General features: G+C 41.0%; 1 long non-coding RNA gene across 1 annotated transcript in view; it reads right to left on the bottom strand.

The window, feature by feature from the left end:
• The window catches only part of LOC132356374 (uncharacterized), an 89783-nt gene that overhangs the window by 56940 nt on the left and 8086 nt on the right, over positions 1-24757 (bottom strand). Inside the window, exon 2 of the long non-coding RNA XR_009499849.1 lies at positions 18376-18463. This is a non-coding gene — a long non-coding RNA (uncharacterized LOC132356374). The remainder of the gene's footprint in view (positions 1-18375; positions 18464-24757) is intronic.

The raw sequence follows: 24757 nt of genomic DNA, 5'->3' as shown, positions 1-24757 counted from the left end.
TAACTTTAGGTCAGAGAAAACAAAGCCTAATTCAATAAAAAATATTAGACATGTATTTTGAAGCTTTTGAGAATATTGTGATATTTCACTCAAATATGTCTTAAAATTGTCAAAATGCGTGTTTACATCCATTTTGCTCCTATCAGTTTGTTTCAAACATCTTAGAAGCTCAACGTGACGTGGGTTTTAAAGAAAGTCTACTGCAAGAACTACACTGAGAAGACGATTGATACCTCCCTCCTTCCAAAACTCCCAGTGGCCCTCCTTTTCTGTGTCTCTATTCCCATGACATGAAGAACTGAACTAGCACTCGGAGAAAAGAGTGGGGGAAGGTAGAAGAGGCAGAGAGGGAAATGCAGTGGCCGCATCTACAATCGTGGAAAGAGCAATCGATCCATTAATCAATAATTAAAGTATCTGTGGGAGTCTCAGTTTTGTAAAAAAAAAAAAAAATCCTTGATTTTTATCGATGTTGGTTTGAGTGACTGAACTGTTATTTTCCTGAGGATGTTGCAGAACAAAGCCTGCCCTTGCTCTCTGTCCCAGAGGCCATCGGTGACAAAGGGCCAGGACAGGGGACTTGCGGAGAGAAACTCCAAACTTCAGAGGGACCTTCCCAGGACAGTGAGTGAGCTGCAAAGGGCGGCCTTTGTAAGGAGTTTCACCTCCCAAGCCTGAACCATGGTGCTAGTGCTTTTCGTCCTGAAAGAGACCCCCAATCCATGGGGTACCTGTCCTTCTGATTGAAAACTGCTTCCAGAGCAACTGTGTCCCAGGGTGTCCTACGAAAGTGGGGAATCCTTTTCCCAAGAGATGATCAGTAAATTAAGAGGTGGGCATCTTTTGAGATGTTTCAGAAATAAAGAAGGAGTTTTCTAAAGTGAAGGAAATTGGGTATCAGTGGTTGGGGGAGAGATTTAACCTCCCCCTTTTCTTATGAGTTTTCCCGTTTCTTCTTTTCACCGCTGAGCACGCCCCCAGCTTTCCTTGAGGAAGCAATGCTCATCAACAACACATTCTTGTTATCAACTCACCTCCGTGTACTCACCACAGGTCCCCCAAGGCAGACAGGGCGGACCTGGGGCTGCTGACACACCTGTGGCGTTGAGGGTCTCTCCTCACCCAAAGAGGCAATGATTTAAGGAAGCAAAGACTCTCACCACGGCCTGACTGACAACGGGGTTCCAGACAGACAGTGTGTGAAAAACTATCCCAAGGAGCTTATGAGTTTCTTCCACGTTTAAAAGGGCCTGTTAACACCAAGCCACGTGAAAAAATAATACTCTAGAGGGGTTTCCCCCCCTTCCTGATGCGATTCACATCTGAAACTACTCAAATTATGCTCCAATAAGGAAAACTTAAACAAGAAAATCTCTCCTGAACGTTAAAAGGACCTGCTTGTTTTGGAGTCTGCCCTTTGGTTTCCAGGCCTCGCTCCACACTGCCCGCAGCACGGCCTTTCTCAGGCTGCACACTGGGATATTAGCGTCGAAACTGGTGAGTGGTCACAGGTTTTCAAGTATTTTGAAAGCAGTTCTTAGCTGCTAAGGGTCGAGACACATGAGACACAGTCCTCTGATGGTGAAAAGATCTGACAGGATTTGGATAACTCTAGGTTTTGCTTATAGCTATTCTGCCAGGTCTCATCATTTGAATCTGGCAGTTTATCTTTGTCCTTTCTATCTTTCCTTTTGGAAAACATTTTTTTGTCTTTCCTTTGATCTCTGTATGCTCTTATGTCAAATTTTAATTTAATAATCACCTAAACAAAAGGGAAGTTACTTAAAGCTAATAAAAAGCAGCAGTAAGGCGTAAAGTAGAAAAATCTTTGGGACTTCCCTGGTGGTGCAGTGGTTAAGAATCCGCCTGCTAATGCAGGGGACGTGGGTTCGAGCCCTGGTCCGGGAAGATCCCACATGCCGAGGAGCAGCTAAGTTCGTGCACCACAGCTACTGAGCCAGTGCTCTAGAGCCCACGAGCCACAACTACTGAGCCTGTGAGCCACAACTACTGAAGCCCGCGCACCTAGAGCCCATGCTCTGCAACAAGAGAAGCTACCACAATGAGAAGCCCGCGCACCACAACGAAGAGTAGCCCCTGCTCACCGCAACTAGAGAAAGCCCGCGCACAGCAACAAAGACCCAATGCAGCCAAAAATAAATAAATAAATTTATAAAAGAAAAAAAAAAAGAAAGAAAAATCTTCATGATGAAGTCAGGCAGGCCCTGGTCAGAACCTGTGACCTCTTTGAGTTGCCTCAGTTTCCTCATCCATAAAATGGGGTTAATCAGGACTCTCCAAGGCAGGGTTTCTAAGACTTGATTAATATATGGAGACCTTTTAAAAAACAGAACCTTAGTGTTGATTCAAAATGTTTTCTAACTTAATGCTACTGAGTTATGTGTTAATATAAAACTAGGTATGAAGTTTTTTATGCTTCTTATGCCATTTGTGTTGGTCGACTGTAACAATGCAGCAGAGCTGACAACCCCCAAGTCTCAGCAACTGATGAATGAGTTTGTTTTCAATTCACAGTAGGCTTGGGCTCATCTCAGCTGGACTGGAAAAGGATTCTGCTCCCCACACCTGCGTCTTCATCCTGACACCAGAGGCAACACGGGGCATGGGTTTTAGGGTTTGTTTGGTTGGTTTGGCTTTGAGTGTTTCTTTTAATGATGTATCATGGGACTGCAAAGACCAAACCAAATCCTGCATACATATTTAAAGCCTCATCCTGTGTCATGTTCATTAACATTCCCCTCAAGTTCAGCTTCCACGGGGCAGTGGAACACACTCTGTGTACTCTCTCAGAGGCACTGCACGGCCCCACAGTCTCGTTCACGGTAATTATTCACTTTGCATCCGTATGCAGTGTACTCTTCCCCACACCTCAAAACACGCAGCAAGCCTCATCCAATCACGGCATCAGGCTCAAAGTTCAGAATCTGTGCTCTACACTGGGGCCAGATGTGGCTCTTCTTAATCCAGATATTGATCAAGAGCACTTAGCCACTTTTCTCAAAGTTCTTTTGTCCAGGTAAAAGTATCTACTGTCGGACATTGCCCTGAGGTTTGTCTTAATGGGGTTATACCTGGATTTTGTCATTTCCCTGAGGCTATTTTAGTAGGTCTTTCAAATACAAGGCATTTAAAAATTTTATCTTCTACTGATTGGCAACAAGGAACAATTTTACTTATCAACCCTACAGCTGCTGGAACTTCTGGCCTCCCTACATTCCCTCTCAATTTTGCTTACAAACTGGCCAGTTCTTTCTGAGCGCGTCACTGTCTTGGTGAACCTTACCAAACGCAGTGAATCGCAGCTGCCCGGACGGTCCACATTCTGATTCAGAACCTCCTTGTCCGGTGCTATAAGTTCATTAGGTGCATGGTTTTTTTGGCCTTTACGTTATTGAAAGTGACAGTTTTGGAGCTTCCCTGGTAGCACAGTGGTTAAGAATCTGCCTGCCAATGCAGGGGACACGAGTTCAGGCCCTGGTCCGGGAAGATCCCACATGCCGCAGAGCAACTAAGCCCGTGTGCCACAACTACTGAGCCTGCGCTCTAGAGCCCGCAAGCCACAACTACTGAAGCCCACGTGCCACAACTACTGAACCCACGCGCCTAGAGCCCGTGCTCTGCAACAAGAGAAGCCACCGCAATGAGAAGCCCACGCACCGCAAGGAAGAGTAGGCCCCGCTCGCCGCAACTAGAGAAAGCCACGTGCAGCAACAAAGACCCAACACAGCCAAAAAAAAAAAAAGATATAACAGTTATAAACTCTTATGCCCTACTATATAGCATTAAACTATATAAATAAAAACTATGAATAAAAGATCTCATTTTAAAAAAATATCTAAAAAAAAATAAGAAATTGACAGTTTTGCCAATGTTTCACTGCCACATAATATAGGTTGCTTTTTTCACAGCCTCCTATAACATTCTGTTTTCTCTGGTGGAAGGCACTGCAAAGGCACAGGACACAAGCTTGGCTGTAAAATAATATAATAAAGGACTGAAAAATTGGGAAGAATAACCCAATTCACCACACTGATATAAATCAACACAAAACTGTCAATTTGTTACAATACTCATAAAAACAACAAAACTCAAAGAAGCAGCATGAACAGTGTGACGACATTGTCTTGCTCGTACCCAGTTACTAACATGATACTGCCATGATGCGATGCACGTCCTTTAGAATATGACTTCGCTACCACATGCCAGGTGATGACTCAAATCTCTTAGCCCTGTTCTGAATCTAAACTCCTGCAAAGCCATCACTCATTTCATACAATATGAGATCTCTGGGCCTCTACTTGGCATACTTGTGTCATTTATTAAGTCTGCCTTTGTGCCTTTCTCACTAGTCTACCTCAATTAAAGTAGCGCTCTGAGATACCGTGTGACTCTTTGGCTATAAGTATTTGATGATAAAATAAATCCTCCTGATGATCCACAATATGCTCATGGGTTTTGTGTCGGTCTCATCCTATTGACAGTGATGCTATTCCCAGGAATGCCAGAGGGCATTCACCAGGGCCCATGTTACCTATGGCAAGGTCCCCAGACATTTCCCAATGAGAGCCAATGTAGTGGCTGGACCAGCCCTTGTCATTCTTATTATGACTGCAAGATGCACCTCAGCAATAAGCATCAGGGCACTGGAATAAACAAGGTTTATTACTCACAGGTTCTGGTGGGTACGGAACCACACAGCAAGGTCACGGGTAGAGAGAGAGAGAGGAGCATGCACCTGGGGCTCTGCCTTTACTGGGGTCTCAGGGTGGGTGCCTAGGGTGTTTTATGGGTTCACTCTTTATTGGCAAATTTAAAACATGAGGTGGGAATTAGGGTGCAGGAGGGAAAAGTGGGATCACTCCAGCAGTCAGTTATCAAGATTACCCAGGACTTTCTAAAAGGGGAACTTCATGGGAAGGGGGTCAGCTTTGTTCCTTATCTAGCTGTTTAGCTACTAACCGTGTCACACAGCTGGCAGTCTATGTACTGGAGATGATGTCTCTGAAATGGATGCTTCTGTGATCAAAAGCTTAATGTCAGGCACTTACGTTCAAAGAGCTTATGGTCAGGCATTTACACTACATCGTGTTAAACATTTTAATATTATTTTTGACGTGAACACACAAGCATTTTAAAATCTCACCACTCATGGACTAGCAAGAATATGGTCTGTAGATCTCCAAGCTGAGAACATTGATCCGAAGGGTTAATGGGGGTTTTAAATGACATGACATTGTTTAAAGAGCTTAACACAATACTTGAGTAAGTGCTCAATAATTCTTAGTTCCCTTCCCTTCCCTTTGCACTTTACAGATTAGAGTTTCGCAGTCCACTGTGAGCATTAATTTGTTCAGCTCTGCCTTCAGGTGGGACACCTGTATAAACCCAGCTTTGAGACTATTTTTAAACTGAGAGACTTTCCATCTGTTTTGGAGTTATAGCAGTCCACAGTATCCTCACGAGAGCTCTTAATGACACATGTACGGTGGAAACAAGGCGTTTTAACGTGTAAGCGTTCACAGCCTGCTTGTTCCGTCTGCGCAGACTTCCCCCCCCCACCCCCCATCTCAGGCACTCTTTCTGTGCCAGTCTAGTTCTCGGTATTTTCTGTGATGCAAAATTAGGAGACAGGGAGATGCATGAAGAACAGGGAGGGGGTTTTGCTTCCTGGCTCAGCCCTGGGTTCTTTCTTGAGGACAGTCCAGGTGATGAGCAAAGCAGAAATGAAACTATGAAAATTCTTAACTGATCTAAATAACAAGGAGCCAGATGTGCGGGCAGGAGGTAGAAGACAGAAGCCATAAAAGGTGGACGTCGGGAACATGCGGAGAACGAAAGAAGTGTGGAAGACAGATAATATCTTAAAAATAATTGTGTGGGTTATAACACAGATCTCCTTAACATTTCTTTAGAAATGCACATAAAATATTAAAATTCCTTTTAAGTTACTTTGGGCCACTGCAGTATATATTTCTTCAGATGGAACACTATGTTAAAACTGATTCATCTGAAACCATGCCCCCAACACACACACACACACACACACACTTCACATTTCGATCACATGCAGTATTTCCTAACTAAACAGCGAGCATCCAGATTACATACTGATTAGTCTTTGAAACTCCACAAAATCACTAAAGTGCATTTTCCAGAGTGTCTTCTGTGTATTTAGTGGAAGATTTTCATTTGAACATACTTTTAAGAAGAGAAAGTTACTAATATTGATATCACCTATAAACACAGGTACTTTTGTTGGACTTCAAAATGCATTTTAAAACTTCTAAGCAAGGCTATGTTCTCCACAGGCACAGAGTCACGCAGTGTTAGAGAAGATCGCTAATTGGTCCTCAGTCCATCCTCCCGATATCTAGCCACACAGCTAGAGACTACATTTCCCAGCCTCCCTCACAGTTAGTTGGCCACAGTTAGTTGGCCACTGGACTAAGTTTGCGCCAGCGGAGGTGAGCAGAGGTGATTGTGCAAGTTCTGCATCACTTACAAGAAGACTGCCTGTTCTCTAGATTTTCTCTTTCTTGAGGCTGAAGTGCAGACAAGTGAGGCTGAAGTGTGGGCTGAAGTGAGCCCATTTCAAGCACTTGGACAGAACAACACTGCAGCAGCCAAACACAGGAGGAACCCAGGTCTCTGCAGGCTCTTTTGCCATCCGTACTGGTCAAGTGCCTCCTCCCAAACCGTTCCCGTGAGAGAGGAGTACACCTCTAATATGTAAGAAGCATTTGTCACTGTAGCTTAGCCATACCATGATCAATACATGTAGAATATGTCGCTTTTAGTTTAGGGAGTTATGGACTAAAATGGGTGATATAACTTACACATGCTGCTTTCTGTATTATGCAAACAATCTGGTGTAGTAAAAGAGTCAATCATAGGGGATCATCATCATGTTTAAGAAGCACCTTTCGCTGGTATCAAAGTGCATCTCTTCCTGTACAATTACGTTGTGATTGATTAAAATACAGTTCAGATTTGCAAAACTAGAGCAAAGTGTAGTGAAGCAACCAATAGCTGTCCATTCCTACAGCATTTATTCAACTCATTTGTAAAAAAATATCGAAGGATTTCCAGTTTCCATCCCAGCATGTAAGGAGCTTGGAAGTCATCTCTCCCACTGACTCAAAAGAGAAAAGCTGAACAAACAGAATCTATCAGAGAACTGAGGTCACGGGGCAAACCTCCAAAATTGCAGACAGATGGGTGGATCCCACCAGGGGAAATGTCCTTGGGAACCAGTGCAATGGCAGGAAACCTAAACTGTAACTGACAAATTGCTGGAGGCTCCATGTGGACAAGACTGAAAATTAAAAACTCTGGGGGTTAGGGGGTGAAGGGGGCGGGGTCCTGCGTTGTGGGGTTGGGCCTTGGGTTTTACCTACAGGTTCTCACAATAAATACCAGAGGGAGTTCCCCTCCTGTTTCTGGCAGGGGGAGGAGAGAAGAGCCATTCTAAATATGCCCAGCGCATCTGTCCTGCCCTCAAGAGAAACTACTTTGCAAGAGCCTAATCTACGGAGGTTATATCGGAGCCTGACTGACCTGGAGGAAGGGAAACACCCAACTCTCTTCCATTCTAGAACTCCTGTCCGACCTAAGGCAGGGAGACGTGGTCGGGGGAGGGCACGGAGCAGCACATGCGGAGGTCACAGCCCAGGGGCACAGGCTACTGAAGGCTGAGACCTGACCCCAGAAGGTCAAGGATGCTTCCCTCCACACCTCCCCGCCCATCAGTAGGGCCCCTGTGAAATACCTGAGGAATACAACTTAGAGAACTGTGCATCTCAGATGATATTTGAGAACGAGTCTCCAGGGAAACCTAAACAATACCGAGTGCCTTACTAGGTACCAGGCCATGTATCTGTTGGAAACATACTGATGTTAAGTGAAAGCTCTCCGTCCTAGAGCTCACACGCTCCCGGAAAAGTAGGACAAAGACAACCTAATTTCAGTCAGTGATAAGTGATATGAAGAAAATAAGGTACAGCGGGGCCTGGGAAGTGCGGGGGAGAAGGGCATAGTGTTTCAGCCCAGGTGGTCAGGGAGGATCTCCCTGAGGTGGCCTCCGAGCTGAGGCCTGAACAGATCAGAAGCTCACACTCTTACAGCAGAGAGAGCTGCACTCGGTCCACTCACGCTTTTGCTCCTGACCCTCCGGGCGTGCGAGACCACCACGAGTCCCCAAGAAGCGGACGGAGACATAGTCCGACCTCTGATGTATCAGGAAGATGAACTGCTTGATCTCTGATGCCTAAGATTATTACCGGGTTATGTCTGATGAGGAGAAGAAAGTCATCAGATCCCTGGATGAGTCATGTAGCGGGTCTGTGACCTAAGCTTCCAATCCAAAGGTCTGTCAGTCTCTCAGAGAAGCCCTTCTGACTCTTGCGACCTAATTGCTGAGATTGTTTTTCATGGGCTGATGGGTTAGTTCCAGAATCATGCTCCTTATTAAATAAAATGTGCTGTGATTTGGCTAATACATCTTCCCATTTATTTGAATAATATGACTTTATTTTGATACGCTAATCAATTATACTATTTCTATCTGGTTAAACATTGTATCTGTAGTAATTTTTATTTCAGAAATTGGGCTTTTACTCAGCAACCTTAGTCTCTATATTAACATTGTTTCTATGGAAAAGTCAGACTCAAATGAGAGCAAATTATATCACGTTGACAAACAATGTTCTTTCCAGAAAAAGAAACTGGATTCCATATATAATACATTAAAAATCTGAAAACAATGGTTTTTACACTCTTTCTGAGCAGTGGAAGTTCTATATGTAAAACATAAATTCTCTACAAAGTGCAATAGGGAATCAGAACCTGCCCTCCCCACCCCCCTTCTGTTGTTCCAGGATTTATCTCTACTTGTAATATTCATTGTTTATAGCTTTTCACATCCCAAAACCAGAAGAGAGGGCATGTTGAAAGCCTATGGTTGGGACTTCCCTGGTGGCGCAGTGGTTAAGAATCCACCTGCCAAGGCAGGGGACACGGGTTCGAGCCCTGGTCTGGGAAGATCCCACATGCCGCGGAGCAACTAAGCCCGTGTGCCTGCTCTCTAGAGCCTGCGAGCCACAACTACTGAGCCTGCGCTCTAGAGCCTGCGAGCCACAACTACTGAGCCTGCCCTCTAGAGCCTGCGAGCCACAACTACTGAGCCTGCATTCTACAGCCTGCGCTCCGCAACAAGAGAAGCCACCGCAATGAGAAGCCCAGGCACCGCAACGAAGAGTAGCCCCCGTTCGCCACAACTAGAGAAAGCAGCAACAAAGACCCAATGCAGCCAAAAATAAATAAATAAAAAATAAAATAATTTTATATAAAAAAAAAAAGCCTATGGTTTACAAACTGTGCTTTCCAGAAACAGCTGTGTGGAGTTGCCTTAGGAGTTGGGTAGGACCAGGGAGAGAAGCAGCAGAGACCGGCGGTGACTGCAGGACCCCAGGCCCACTGTGTCAAGACAGACAGGCTCTGCTGTGACAACACAGGGTCTCAGCAGCGTCATACCACAGACATTTACTTCTCATCCCACAAACTACCAGTGCAGTCACATGGTCCCAATCTAACTGCAAGGAAATCTGGGGGACATAAGCAAGCATCTGGAATATACGAGGAACACAAAATACTTCTGCCACAAGGCCCTGTGGCTGCCTCAATGAGAGTAGCTATTTATTTATTTACTTGTACACAATGTTGCCAAGGGATATTTTATATGAAGAAAGTTCTCTGGCTGAAAAAGAAAATGTATGAAGGCACCATTTCAATGATAAAAATGACTGTGTCAAATCTAAGATCACCTGATTTTGGTATACTTCTGAAAATATAAAACTTTCATGGTTTGATCAAGTTGAGGGAGATTGTTGACAGATTAACATACTGACTTGTCAGAATCAAGAAAAAAGGACACCGTCCCATATAAATGTTGAGTTTCTGTTCTAGTTCCAGAACAAGCATGAAGTATCGGTGCCCAACATCCATTCCACCCTTTCTCTAGTCGGCCTTCACATGCTACAGAAACTGGAAAACTAAGATCTACATTTCCCAGACTGCCTTGCAGCTTGAATTCTCTAAATGCAATTTAGATTTGACAAATTAGATGCATCCTGTGTGAGATTTGGCATTTGAAGTAAGGTAGAGGCCCTGCCTGTGCAGTTCTGCTGTTTCTTCTAGGAGACCTCCTCCCAGAGACATCTGAAGTCTTTTGTGCCAGCGTCAGCAGATGCTCCAAGGCCCACACACAAGGTCCACGGGTGTCAGAGGCACCGGGCAGGCCACTCATGCTCCTTGTGTGGGTTTTAGTTGTGGAGCCAGCAGAAGTGGTGGCTTGTAGTCACGGCGTTTCCTGACTGTGCCACAGAAGTGCTGGTGGATCAGGGACAGGAGAGAAGCCCTTCTGGTGGTCCTGCTCTGTGGTGTACCAGAGTCATTTCTGAAAAATCTACCTAGAGTTTACTTATTTGGCACCTCCCTTCTCGCCACTCTAAGCTCTTAGTGATTTTGTGTGTCATTTAATGTCCTGTAATAAATCCCTTCCTGGTTATCCTAGCTAAAGTGGATTCTGTTTGCATCAATTTTGGCCAGACTGATACAAGACCCAAATGTCGAACAATTATAAATCTTACCTTGATAAAATAAAGAAAAAGACAGTAATATGGGGGAACATCTTGGTACCTTACTCCTAACATCCGGTGCCATGGTAAGTGCAACTTCTGCTCAGACCCTACTTCTTAGCACTTTGTAAAGGCTGCTGGATTTTATAAATGAGCTAAACTTGGCTAAAGATGAGAGAAGAGAGGGCAATCGCCTAAGAAATGTAACAGGGGCTACAACATGTCCCTCCTTTTCTCTCACAGCAGGGATCAGCAAACATTTTATGTAAAGGGCCAGACAGAAAAGATTTAGACTTTGTGGCCCATATGATCTCTTTCTCAACTACTCAGCTCCACCACTGCACAGAGAGATCAACAGGGGACATTATGTAAATGAATGGGCGTGGTAATGTCCTAATCAAACGTTATTCACAAGATTCAGCCTGCGGATCCCTCGATCCCTCGTCCTCCTCATTTTGTAGATGGGCACATGGCCGTCTGGAATAAAGACTACAGTTCCCAGCCTTCCTCACCTAAGTATGGCCATGCGATTATACACCACCTATGGGAGCCAAAGAAAGGTAGTGTGGGAGTGGAAGAAGCAGGCATTTTTATCTCCTGTTCTCCCTGCCCTCTGGATGGGATGTGGTGGTGATGGGTGAGACCCCAGCAGCCATTCTAGACCAGATAATAATCTCAAGACCGAAAGCCATGCATTGGGAAGCAACAAGGCAGAAGTTACTAGACCTTTGACATCTTGGAATGCCAGGTGGACTCCTGGATATAAGAAAGACGTAAACTACTATCTTGTTTAAACTATTTTGATTTGTTTTTTTTCTGTCACTCACAACCAAACAATCCTAACAGATCAGGAAAAAATTCCAAAAGTATAATAAATGAATAAAGAGCTGCTCAGTAAATAAGTTTTGCTGAATTAATAAATGACCATGAATTGAAGTAAGCACTACATGAAATAAGGCTATTGGGGCTTGGCTCAAAAGATCTAAATGCCAACTTTGGGTATAAAATATATAATTTTATTTGGTTTACAGTATTTGCAATACCAAATTTCTGTGTATGAAGTTTCTTTGTAGAAAGTGATTTGGTATTTTCATGATAGAAAATAGACAAAAATACATTTCCTTAAAGGGGAATGAAACAAGTCTAACTCTACTTATAAAGTGTGGATTAAAACTTCAAACTAAAACACTAAGCAATTATGGGCTAAGCCACCATTATAGATAGTGTTCAGATTTATATCCACATTCTAGTCACCGTGCTACAGAAAGAGCTTTCTTAATTAGTTTTACAAGTTCTGTTCATTAGTTTACCAGCAGCCTTATTAATTAGTTTTAATTAGAAATTCAAATATTTCACTACACAAACAGTACTATAAAGGTATTTCTTCTCACCCCTACCCATGTCCACACCTCTCTCTATAATGAGAGTATCTCATTGTATGCTATTTGTTTTTCTAGGTTAAGAAAAGAAAGGCTGAATTAGGCTGTAGGTAAATTCTTTACAATCTTGCCATTCAAAGTGTAGTCCTTGGACCATCAGCACCACCTAGGAGTCTGTTAGGAATACAGAACTTGGGCAACCTTGCAGCAGAATTGGATTTTAATAAGATCCTCCAGGTGATTTTGCATGCATGTTAAAAGTTTGGGAACACTGGTTTTCAATTCTTCTACACTAACATCAAGTGGCAAATACCCTTTAACTTCAGTGAGCGCTTTCAATCTCAAAAATACTAACCACCTAAATAAAATACTTCTAATCCCTAAACTACCCACGAAATGCAGTAACTCAGGTCAAAGATCTGGAAACAAGAAAAGGGACTAAAATTAAAACGTATGCCCCATAGCATCATATTCTTTCCCTTTTATGGGCTCAAAGCACTTTTTAAAAAAAATTTTTTTACTAGAAAGCATCCAGGATTGGGCTCCTCTCTGGTCCTGAGATGAAGAATGGGATTTTAGCGATAAATCCTAAGAATCAGACGTCCTACCTGTAGAACCATTTGGAGATCCACAAAATCTATTAAACTCTGATAAGTTAAACTAATAGTTTTATTCCTTGAGACATGAATTAATTGAGGGTTTTCAACAATAGGCTATTATATAATACTTTGTTCATTATAAATAAGTCAGTTTCATGAGTACTATAATTCAAATATAAAAACTTGTATTACAAAGTAGAAATTGTTTTCTCCCGAAGAAAAACCTCTGCTTGCAGCCCTGCTTGGTTAATACACCCACATCTATGCTTCAGGAATTTATAGGAGAGCCACAAGTGTAACTAAGGGTTTGAAAATACACTTTGAAAAAAAATTTAAAACTTCTAGAATTAAAATACTGAAAGAAAATTGAAAAATAATCTCTAAACTTTTGTTAAAGAATGATGCCCTACTGTTCACAATTACTAGCATCAACCAGAGAAAAAGATCAGTCTCCTGTAAAGCATGAGAATTTTAGGAAAGATATAAAATTAAAAAAAGAATATTCTCTTCTTTGAGGGTATTTAAAAAATATATTGGGTAGAATCCCATCATGGTCTAATTGTGGCCTTGACTAGATATGGAAAACAGACTCTATAACTTCTCAAGGTCCCTTTCAATCTAACATTCAATGAATAGTCTCTATAGAAATAGTACTTACTATAAATAAAATTCCATAGTGAAAATCAACTCAAGCACATTTTACCTCACACCATTCCATTTTCTAAGCTTTGGCTGAAATATTCAAAATATTGGCAACTATATTACCTCTTCTAAAGTAGTTAGATACTTGGACCCTTTTATACTGGCAGTTTTAGACACTTTTAGTGCATTCCTGATATTTCTAACAATTCATATGTACTTAAAAGGTAATTTTCCTGCCAGTTTGACATATCAATTTGTTTTTGAATTAAAGACTTCATTAAACATTTGAGTCAAGACCAGGAAGATCCATCAGAGATCTGTTGCTTGAATGCCAGGCTGTTTCTCATTCTGACAACTTTAGGGTGACCAACCATCCCATTTTGCCTGGGGCTGGAGGGTTTACTGGGACACGTGACTTTCAGCGCTAAAACCGAGACAACTGGTCACTCTATAATTTAGTAATACACCTCTCAATGCACGTGTGTGTCTGTCTGTGTCTGTGTGCATAGTCACACATGTTTATCATTATCATTTTCTTCTGGGTTTAACATCACTTTAGAGAGCAGAATAATAGCCAAATATAAAGCTCTTTTCAACGGATGTGCTATGTAATGAACTGTGCAATTAAGCCAGCAGTTGGCTATTCAGCAACTCATTTTTTAAAAAAGGAAAGAAAAAAGTATAAAGTTCAATAGCCGCTCCAAAAAGAAACATCTTGTCTGGACTGTGGTACAGGTGAACAGTTCTTGAAATGGCGCTTTTCTTTAAGTCTCAGTGAACCCATTTTCCAAGAGTAAATTCATTTTAATCACTTGAGGCTGACAGACTGAACATTAGACACCACACCTGGTGGAGGGCATTTTCTGGGCTGAGTGACCCGTCATGTGTAATGAAAGCGATTTTCACTGTTTGGTCAATCTCATTTTTTCAAAATGTTCATAAAATTGTAGATTAGGCTGTATCTGAATAACACTAAAGAGTAAAACAACTGATACTGAATTATTCAACTTACAACTTCTTAGACCAAAAATGTTACAGGGATGTAGGGGCATTGATTGAATCACTGAAAATCCATGAATAGATAAAGATACTCAAAAAAAAGAAAGCAGCCTCCAACTTATATGTCATCATTTGAAGCAGTTTTTAGGTCACCTCCTTCCCTTGATAACATGTATCTAGTGGGAAAAATTAAACATTTATCCTACGTTTCCAGTAAGACTATATTTCATAGTAACCAAAAAAAAAAAAAAAAAAAAGAAAAACTTCACGTGATGAGAGAAAGCTTTATTTTACAGAAGTATGCCCCCTATTAAGAGAAAAGGAAGGATTAAATTAGAGTTTAATCACTGTCAATCCCTAATGAAATTATTGACCCAGGCAAGGGTAGTCAACTAGTGTTAAAAGCATTAAGTGCATGGTTTATGGGGAATCTGACATTCCCAGGGTGCCAAAGTAACCCCACAGAGATTTCCTTCTAGCCACAGGAGTAAAACCTAAGTGTACGTTCATGGAGGGATCAGACCGCCATCATCCTAACGCAGTGGCCGAAGTCAGCCCCGTGAATGGTGGGACCAACAGCTGCTGTGCCTCCCGATGGCCGCACCTGCTGTGCTACACAATAAAGTACAAACCATCGGCTGTGGCATAGTCTAGTCAAAATGTTTAACATGAGTCCAGCAAGCGTTTAGACTTAATTTTCACCGTAAGAAAACAGAGAGAATAGGGAAAGTTCAATGACAGCACCAGAAGGTACCCAGACAAATGAAGATGGTGAATCATCCTTTGGGATCCTTGATCTGGTCTATCCACCAAGTCAAGTGTGTAATGGGAAGAAAAATTAGGGATGATTCTACATTAGAAGAAAACCGAGGGACATAACAGCTAGGTTCAATATGTGGGCCTGAATTAGACTCAAATTTGGGCAAACTAGCTCTAAAGGGTATTTTGGGGTTAATTGAGGAAATTTAAACATGGATAGACTATTAGACAAACAAAAATTTTGAATTATAGAGGTAAAGATCATTAACCTATAAAATCAGGATATAAAACAACTTGCAAAGTATTATCTCATCTTAAAAAATACATACACACACACATATGTGTGGTACCTGAAAATGTAATCAAAAAGATATTAAAGATAATCTCCAGTAGTAGGAATCCAGTGCTTTTATTTTCTTATTTTTATCTTATTTTCTAGCTTTCTCAAGGCACATACACAGCTTTTGTAACAATAACACATATTTCTTTATTAAAAATAAACAAAGAACAAAAACATTGTGTGCTGAGGGTAGGAGTGCCTTGATTCAATGGCCTTAAAGTTTTAGACCTTTCTGTTACCTGGCACTGATTACTGTAGTAAATTTAGATGAATTTAAACAGAGAACTTTTCATCCTAGGTAAGGACTGTTGGTGAAGATTTGCTCCTCCCCATCCTGTTTACTGCTAATAATACATCTTCTGATGATAAGAAAGGAATTCTGTTTTACTGAAAGGAAGAAAAAAAATAAACAGAAGTGTGGATAGGAGGAAATTTGTGAAGAGGAAATGGGGAACGAAAGTGGGGAGTGAAAGAGAGAGCACTTGATATCCATTTTCAGGTACTGTGATAAACAAATGAAAGAAGGCCACCACTCCACCCAGCCGACTGCAAACCATTCCTTCTGGAAGCTTTCTCTGTCTTTCCAAGTCTGTGCACAGCCATTTGTCCCTATAAACAATCTCAACATGCTACATGAACTACATACCCGCTTACCTGTTTCTCTCTAGACTGTAATTTTCCTGAGAGTAAGGGACAGATCTTTGAAACCACTATATCTCAACACTCAACACAATGCCCGGAACAGAACGGATGCTTACACATGGACTCATTTGGAGGAAGTGGTCCAAGAAAACACAAACTAATATTTATAACAATCGAAGAAAATGCTCCCATCACTAATATTACATCTCTATATATGTCACAGAAATTAAAGAAACACATTCTGAAGCAAACGATATCCAAAACAACCAGACAGAGAATTCTTGCCGAGAAGTTTGTAGACCTCAGGAAATCCATGCCCCACAAGCTCAGCTGATGGTTTCAGATACTCCAGCCTCTGCTCTGTTTGCAGACTGAAGACCGCAGAGGGCACCTTCAGCGAGAGCGAGGTCTGCTTCCTGAGTGTGTAGCATTCAGCCCCCAGGTACCCTCAAGTACCCCTTCCCTCTGACTGGGAAGGCAGAGTTGAATCGTAATGAGTAGGTCCAAGGCCAGACAGCACGGTAACTCCTCATACCCACGACTGCCATCCCCAGACTTGCTGGACTCCTGAATCCCTTACTCAGCAGCTGCCTGACCTTGACCTCAGAGTCCTCATCCATAAAAAGGCTGATACATTGGTGTGAGTATTGAATGTAGTGCTGCAACACATGAAAGCCCTAGAACCGTGCCTGCCCCTAAGGGCCCAGTTACGATTAGCTCTGGTCACTGTTACTATTCTCTCTCACAGTGAGGATTCCACCATCTACCCACTTAGGGCTGAGAAACATCCCACAGGCCCTGTTCCCCTCCCACAGTGAATGGGGTGTCCATGATTGGCATTTATGATTGCTCCGTTTTTCTAGGATAGAAATGAAAGTCGTGGGCATAAAATACAGGCCTCACATTATCTAGCCTTGGCCCATTTCTTGGCAGTCTCATGATTTTCACTATTTCCTTAATATCTTCCTCAACTTCAGCCTTAAACCACAGTAATTTGTTCATCTTTTTGAAAATGTGACTTTCTATGAGCATATACTTGATTTAAAAACAAAAACCATAAAACACTCTTTATCTGCCCCCTTCAGGTAAAGATGACATTTAACAACAATGAGAAAGTTACTGCTTTCCAAAACACACATGATTAAAAATATACCCATCACCGTGTGATTTTGTTCCTGAAAATGACCGTATTGCCTATTGAAACTCACCACATTTTAAAAACTTGGAAACAGAATTTTCAAATCTATTTTAAAATCTCTCAAAGAGTTTCAGCAAATTATTAAAGTCAATTTTTGAAAGTAAAAATGTAATACTTTGTGAAAAATTTATAAGAACTGACGGATCTCAAGGAAGACTTATAAAGACAAACCCTTTATATTATTTTGTGGATAAGACTGAAAACAGGTACAAATACAGTCAGAAATCCACCTCTGCTGTGTGAACCTGGCTTGTCCTAAAGCATCTCTTTTAAAGATGACATTAAAAACAAGTCTCTAATTCACCTGAACTTGAATCCCAATCTTTATATCATTACTAAATCAAGATTTTTTAAGTATAAAGCAATTCAAATTACATTGCTTTCACTAAAAATAGCCTGTTCATCATATTATTAATTATTTATTCATTAACAGTGACATTTTGGTGGGAGCAAAAAATATTTTGTATCATTGAGAGATAAAAACAAAATTAAAAATATTGTTTATTTCATTTTTGCCTTTTAGAAAACTTTGTTTTGTGTGTTTTACTATTTACATGATATATTAGCATAATAGTACATGTATACTGCTTATACATAAATGACTATATATTAGATCCGCCTGCCCAAAATATTTTAATGATAAGGGAGTATAATAAAAAAAAAGCTTAAGGGTCATTGATTTAGACTAATTTTTCTCAAATCCTGGTTTGAGAAGCATCTGTGTCAGTATTGCTATAGGGCCTAAGCTCAGAAAACCTCACTTGGAGCATGTATAGTTGAGAGCTGGAACATGTATTTTTAACAAGCACTCCTACTTAAGGTGGTTCATAGGCTACGTGCTGAAAAAAATGGCCCTGAAGGAAATAAAAAGCCTTCTATGGGGACCACAGTGCCTGTGACCGCGGTGGTTAAGTAGTAGCCATGTGCCACAGGCAGTGCCCACAACCAGCTGTCTCCTTGTTCGTCCTGCTGAAAGTTGAAGGAAAGACTTTGCAAAACTGACCTCTCCCAAGTGTATAAACCTCTGACCCTCAGTGAAGACATTATTTCCTAAAGGATGGTTCTGAAACAACTGCCCCTGTTAAAAATATATGTCGCCCCCAGAAGGGCTTTAAAAATAACTCTGCTTTCTGCAACTTCAGAAGTTGTGGTTTGTACTTACGACTGCAGGATCGTCAGAGGAAAAACTCATGGAAAGGCTCCCACAAGAGTGATTTCATTTTGTTGCATCAGAGGGTCCAAGTTTAACACTTTAAAAAAAAATAAGTAAAAAGTATGTCAATAAATAATACTTATTTTAAAACATTCCCCAAACCAGTACTACTCTTAGACCAAGGCAAAGGGCTACTGCCCTGAGCCCCTCTTTTAAAGGCCCTACATCACACACGCGTGCGCGCGTGCACACGCACACGGAACTTAAAGAACATATGATGTCTGTCATTTGGGATTTAGGGCTCAACAGGATACAGCGCAACTTTAAACTCAAACATCTGCTCTTGTGACCAGCGCCACTGAGGACCCACGGAAATGCTTCCACACATCACTCGCTGTATGTCCTCAAAGTCAAAGGTGATCACACCCAAATGGCATAAAGGCTCGGGCTGTGCTGATAAGAACACTGCTTCCAAGAGCGGGCAGAAAAGACCATTAATCAACCTGGCAGATCACGCGAATGCAATTAGCCTTTCCTCATGCACTATCGTTTCCCAGGAGGCCTGGCATTGTTTTCTTGCTTCTCCAGTGCGTGGCTCTGCAGGTATTGAATATGTAGCGACTCTTTGCAACAGCTGCACCTGGCAGCAGAGGGACATTTTGCAATATTAAACAATTCATATCACTCCTAGGTTGGTTAAGTCTATAGATCTACACAAATAATTCATGAATCTAACACCAATACTTCACTTTGAAAACCAGCTGCATTAGCAAATACTTTTATTTGCATAAAATATTTCAAATTTATTTTCCAAGAAACTAAATAAAATTTCAGCTTTATTTAAAATCTTATATTCGTTACTTATAATTTTTCTTTTCTATTTGTATGTGTAACTTTGAGTGTTTTAGAATAAAAATAGCATTTTATAAATAATATGTATTAAATAAATTTAACATTAAATTTTTCTATATTTATATTAATGTACATTATTGATAAAAATATATTCAAATTTTGGACACTTTTAGTAGAATTACATTTTATTTCTAATTCTTCAGAACACAAATTATGATGGAATATTGATTATAATGACATATTAGTGATTTCTGCTCAAGTGAAGACAGAAAAATCAATTTAATGGAATATATAGTAAATTATGAATTATGTCTCTTTCATTTTATTACTCTTCTAAACATTTCCAGTCCAACAACAAAACAGCGGGACATGCAATAAAAATTACACTGATTTCTCTTTGATATTTTCCCACCAAAACCCGTAACTACGTAGTTTCCCGTTCTTCCTTCTGATGGTATATTTGTCAAGGTAGAAGGATGGAACATATTTTATTTAACTGTGCTTTAGCTGATTTTATAACTTTTAAATATTTAGACATATGGTATGTGGGCGTTCACTTGCACTCTTGCCTTGGGCTATGCAAATGTAAGAGGCAGGCCTGACAAAGGAAAACAAGAGGAAACAAAACATAACAGAGACAAAGCAGTAAGACAGGATTAGGAAGTCGTTGGGACCACTGCCGTCTTAATCAAAGCTGCTGCTTTTTACTGCACTCAAGATACACGGCTTAAACCATGCTGTGTCCACTCCTGCAACAGAGCAACTATTTCAGCCTGCCTTGGCTGTTCTACAGCCTGCTGTTTTCCATTGCTGAACCACTTCATTCCCAGTGGGAAGGACGCTCTCCAGATTTAGAGAACCCGCAGAAGATTCAGAAGTCACTGGCTTTTGAGTGTGAGCTCACGCAGGAAGGTCCACGTGAAGTCTAGCTTTTTCACCACGATGTCAGAGCCAAGGGACGTCATTTTCCAGGTGACCCTAAGAGTCCACTTTCTCCCCACCGAGGATGAAGGGCACGTACGGAAGGGAAATGAACACATTGGCACTGAATGCCCTGCTCTTAAGTGAGAAGCCAAAAGGTGCCGCTACACAGTCAGCTGTGCCCACAATTATGCCGGCACGCGTTTAAAGTTCTCTCTCTCTGTCCTTCCTACGCACCTGCAAAGAGGCAGTTAGTCAGGCAACTTAGCAAACAAGCTCTGGCATCTGCCTGATTCCATTCAGATCCCGGCTCCAGAGTTACCAACCTGTGACTTGGGGCAATTCTATGCCTAGGTGTCCTCTTCTACAAAATGGTTTCTAAGGGGTACTTACCCCAAAGGGTGGCTGCGAGGATTATATGGGCTAAGGTCCTAGAATAGTGTGTGGGCCTGTAGTAACTGCTACGTGTGTATTATGCAGATAAAAGTATCCTTAATTATGCCCCCATTTATAAGAGTCTGCAAGAGTAGTATTAGGACATATGTCTTTTTTTAAATTAAAGTATAGTTGATTTACAATATTATATTAGGTTCAGGTGTACAACACAGTGATTTGATATTTTTATAGACTATACTCCCTCTAAAGTTATTATATAAAGTTATATTCCCTGTGCTGTACATTACATCCTTGTGTCTTATCTATTTTATACATGGTAGTTTGTCCCTCTTTTAAGGCCCTACCCCTGTCTCGCCCCTCTCCCCATGGTAACCACTCGTTTGTTCTCTATATCTGTGAGTCTATTTCTGTTTTGTTATTTTCATTCATTCGTTTTATTTTTTAGATTCCACATATACATGAAAACATACAGTACTGGTCTTTCTCTGTGTGACTTACTTCACTCAGCATAATGCCCTCCAAGTCCATCCATGTTGTTGCAAAATGAGGTCGTTTGTTTTGAGCTGACCACTACTGCAGGTCCAAGGAAAAGGAATTTGTGCTACTTGGCTATTGTATGGCTCCCGTTACCCTAGACTCTGGGCCATTTAAATGGAACAATTAAGTGGCATAGCACCTTTCTCCTTTTCCCGTTCTCATAGTCCAAGCTCCCCTCTAGACAATATTTGTGGTGGCCTACGACACCAAAGCCCACTTCACAAAGTTCAAATGAATACCAAAACAAAGAGGCGGTGAATTACTTAGGATCACAATGTAGTCCAAGGTGCAGCTGCCTGCCCGTGGCTCTGTGGCCCAGATACATGGGCCAGAGTTACCCACAACTTCTCCCCTCCACCCCTCTCTCCTTTCAACACTTTTCCAAAAAGTGTAAAAGTGGAGGAAGGTTCGAGGAGGCCTGGACAAGGGAAGAAGGAAAGATGGTGCACTAACCTCAGGATATTTATTTACTCTTACTGTATTTTTTTCCAACAGAAGCTCTAAAAATCTCTCTTGAAACCCAGAGGTTTTGGGCATAAAACTGGAAAAAGTCTGATGTAAGAGGTGAAGATGCTGTTTTTCAATCAGGCTCAAATTTCTGAAATAATGATCTCTTTTTGCATGTTTTGGGGAAGGACTGTCTGTAATACGGTTACAAAATTTTTAGCAGACACACCAAATGGCCCTTCTATCATTTTCAAGGTCCTCGTGTGTTTCTATGGATGATTTGCAGGTTACTGGATTCAAGGAATCTTTATATCAGACACCCTAAAACTTTTTAGATGAGGTATATTTGTTTCCCTGTGTTTTCTTAACCAGTCTGTAAACTAGACAAGGCTCATGTCTTTTAAATCAAATTTGATGCAGTTCTTGGCAGGATTTTGCATGCAGTTGTCCCATAAATATTTATTGTTGATTATGAAAAAAGAAAACAATGAAAAAACGGTTCAAATTTCGTGGGGTTTTTTTTTGGGGGGGGGGGAGGCTAAGCCAGAAAATAGCAATTCTTATCAAGTAATCACTATTTTCCATGACTACAAAAAACACAGGTATCAAAACCCAAATATCAATACTGGGTCTAAAGGTATACCAATACCTTAAAAACATGTGGTTAAAATTTGAAAAGTACCTGGCGTAAACTATTGTGAAAATAGTCAGACTGATTCTCTAAACACACGCAGCATGCTCGAAGGAGAAGAGAGGGGAAGGCAGTTTGTGGCTCCGTCTCCTTCTCGTTCTTGCTTACGGCAGCCTCGAGCCATGTAAAAAGCACTTATCCAAGTCCACCCATGGTGACTAAGACCATCTTTGCACAGGTGTGTATTACATAGGGTACCGGCTAAGTTCCTTTAGCCAGAAACCCCAGAATACACTGACTTAAAGAAAAGGAAGTTTACTTGTCTCCCATTAGAGTATTACAGTCCAGGGCTCAGTAGCCTAGGTCAGTGCAGGGGGTGTGGGTAGGAGACAACAACACAGCCTGGGGTCAAATCTAGCTTGCTGCCTGTTTCTAAGGTAAGAGTAGTTTCTACATCTTCAAATGGCTGAAAAAACATCGAAGGTAGCATATCCTGTGGCACATGAAAACGTCATAAAATTCAATCTTCAGTGACCATTAAATAAAATTTTACTGGAACTTACCCACAACTCATAGTCAAGTATTATCTACAGCTACTTTTCACTACAAATGGCAAAGCTGAACAGAGACTTTATGATGTGCAAAGCCTAAAGCATTTACTACCTGGCGCTTTACAGAAAAAATCTGCTGAGCCCAGGCCAAGGAGATCTCACTCAAGTGGTCCATCCAAGGCCCCAGGTTCTTTTCATCCTGCGCTGGCTCTGCTGTTCTCCAGGTTGCTATCTGACTGGCAGATTTGGGCCACTCCCACATCCATGTTCCAGCCCTCTGTAACAGGGTAACAGGGAGCGGCTAAAAAGAAGGGCAAGCAATTGCTTTTTAAGTATGGTAAGCAGAAGTTGCACACATCACTTTTGTTCACATGCATTCTTTTGGTGAACTTATTCAAATATCCTACACAGTTTGCTGTACAGCAGAAACTAACACAGCATTGTAAATCAACTATACTCCAATAAAAATTTTTTTAAAAATCTTACACAGAGATGAAGGCAATGAGGCTGAAAATGAAAGCAGGGAGGATGGAGAGAGAGGAGGGGGGTGAGGTCCAACCAAAAGCCTGATACAGCATGGAGTACATACAGTAACTAGATCTCAAAAATCTGTTGAGTACCTTAAGTCCATTAGGTTCCAAATACAGAGTCATGCTAGCCTATGATGAAAAGTCTTCACTATATTTATTAAAATGGCCACTTTTTGATGTGAGGGCAAATTGATTTTCAAGCTAGAATAAACTTCTGCAAGAAATTCTTGTATTTCAATGCACATGTTGAGGACAAAATGTTGTCCAGGTTCCCCTCAGGACCCATGTAGTGAAGACTCAGTATTCGTTGGCAGTTACTGAAGATATTTTGGAATCAATAGAAAAGATGGAGTCTTAGTTAGGGCTGCAGGGTTACTTCAGGCCCTGTCTCAAGCTCTCTGCAGTAGAAAAAGACATTAACCCACCTGGATCTCAGCTCTGCTGACTGCTTATTACCTGTATTTTCTGCACTTATACGTAGCTAATGTTTTCTAGAAATTTCAGTGATAAAGTTTTTGCATTTTTGTCCAGAGTGAGTTTGCCTAATTTGCAATCATAGCGAAGGTTCTCATCTTGACTGGCTGCTTTGTGAAAAAAGATTAATTCACATTCCATAAGGAACTGAGCAAGAAGAAAGATGAATTTCCCTTTTCAAATCACGGATGGCAGGGGATCATCCCTTTTACAAATAACCTTATGTTACTGGTGGTTGGTTGTCACTTGGTTACATGGTGTGTTTGAAGAGCTCTAATCGGTGCACTCTATTCTGGAGAACACGGCTTCCTGAAACTACTCTCCTGTTTCTGAGCAGGACCACGACAGAAAAAACGGCACCTTCATCCTAGAACAGACTGAATTAGCCTTCTAAATTGGAAACATAACCAGGCCACGCACATTACTACTCCGATACTTGACATGTTCTGAAATTAGAAACAGAATAATATTGGAAGTCTTTGGAACGCAAGATGGTTTTAAAAATGTGAAGATTAAATTTATTACGGTCTATTGGGTGCAACATCTCTCAAAGCCTTGTTAGACCAACCTACATATGGAAAGGAATTCACCACATATATGAGGAAAGTTATTTCAAATTGATGGGGGAAGGAAACTCTTTAATAAATTCCATAGGAATAATTGACCATTCAATTGGAGAAGAAAAAAATCAAATTCGACTTCTCCCTTACAACATAACACAAATTCATTCCAAAAGGATTAAGGAGCTGAGTGAAAACAATTTTTTAAAGTATTAGAAGAAAATATAGAAAAAGCCTTTGTGAGGAAGGCACAAAACCCAGACTCCATACAGAAAAAGACAGATCTATTGACCTTTACTCATGTTTAAACCTTCTGTAAGGCAAAAGACAAACTAGGTAAAAGGCAGTCTTCTCAATGCATATTGTCAATACATAAAGTATATATTTCATGGAAAAGTGTTTTTTAAAGAAACTTTTATAAATGAATAAGGCATCTAATAAGGATATAAGCAAAGGATATAAGCAAATTTCTTCAATTAAGAAATGCAAATG

This window comes from Balaenoptera ricei, chromosome 2 (genome assembly GCF_028023285.1).
Source record: "Balaenoptera ricei isolate mBalRic1 chromosome 2, mBalRic1.hap2, whole genome shotgun sequence".
Taxonomy (NCBI): Eukaryota; Metazoa; Chordata; class Mammalia; order Artiodactyla; family Balaenopteridae; genus Balaenoptera; species Balaenoptera ricei.
This window is presented reverse-complemented; position numbering and strand designations above follow the sequence as displayed.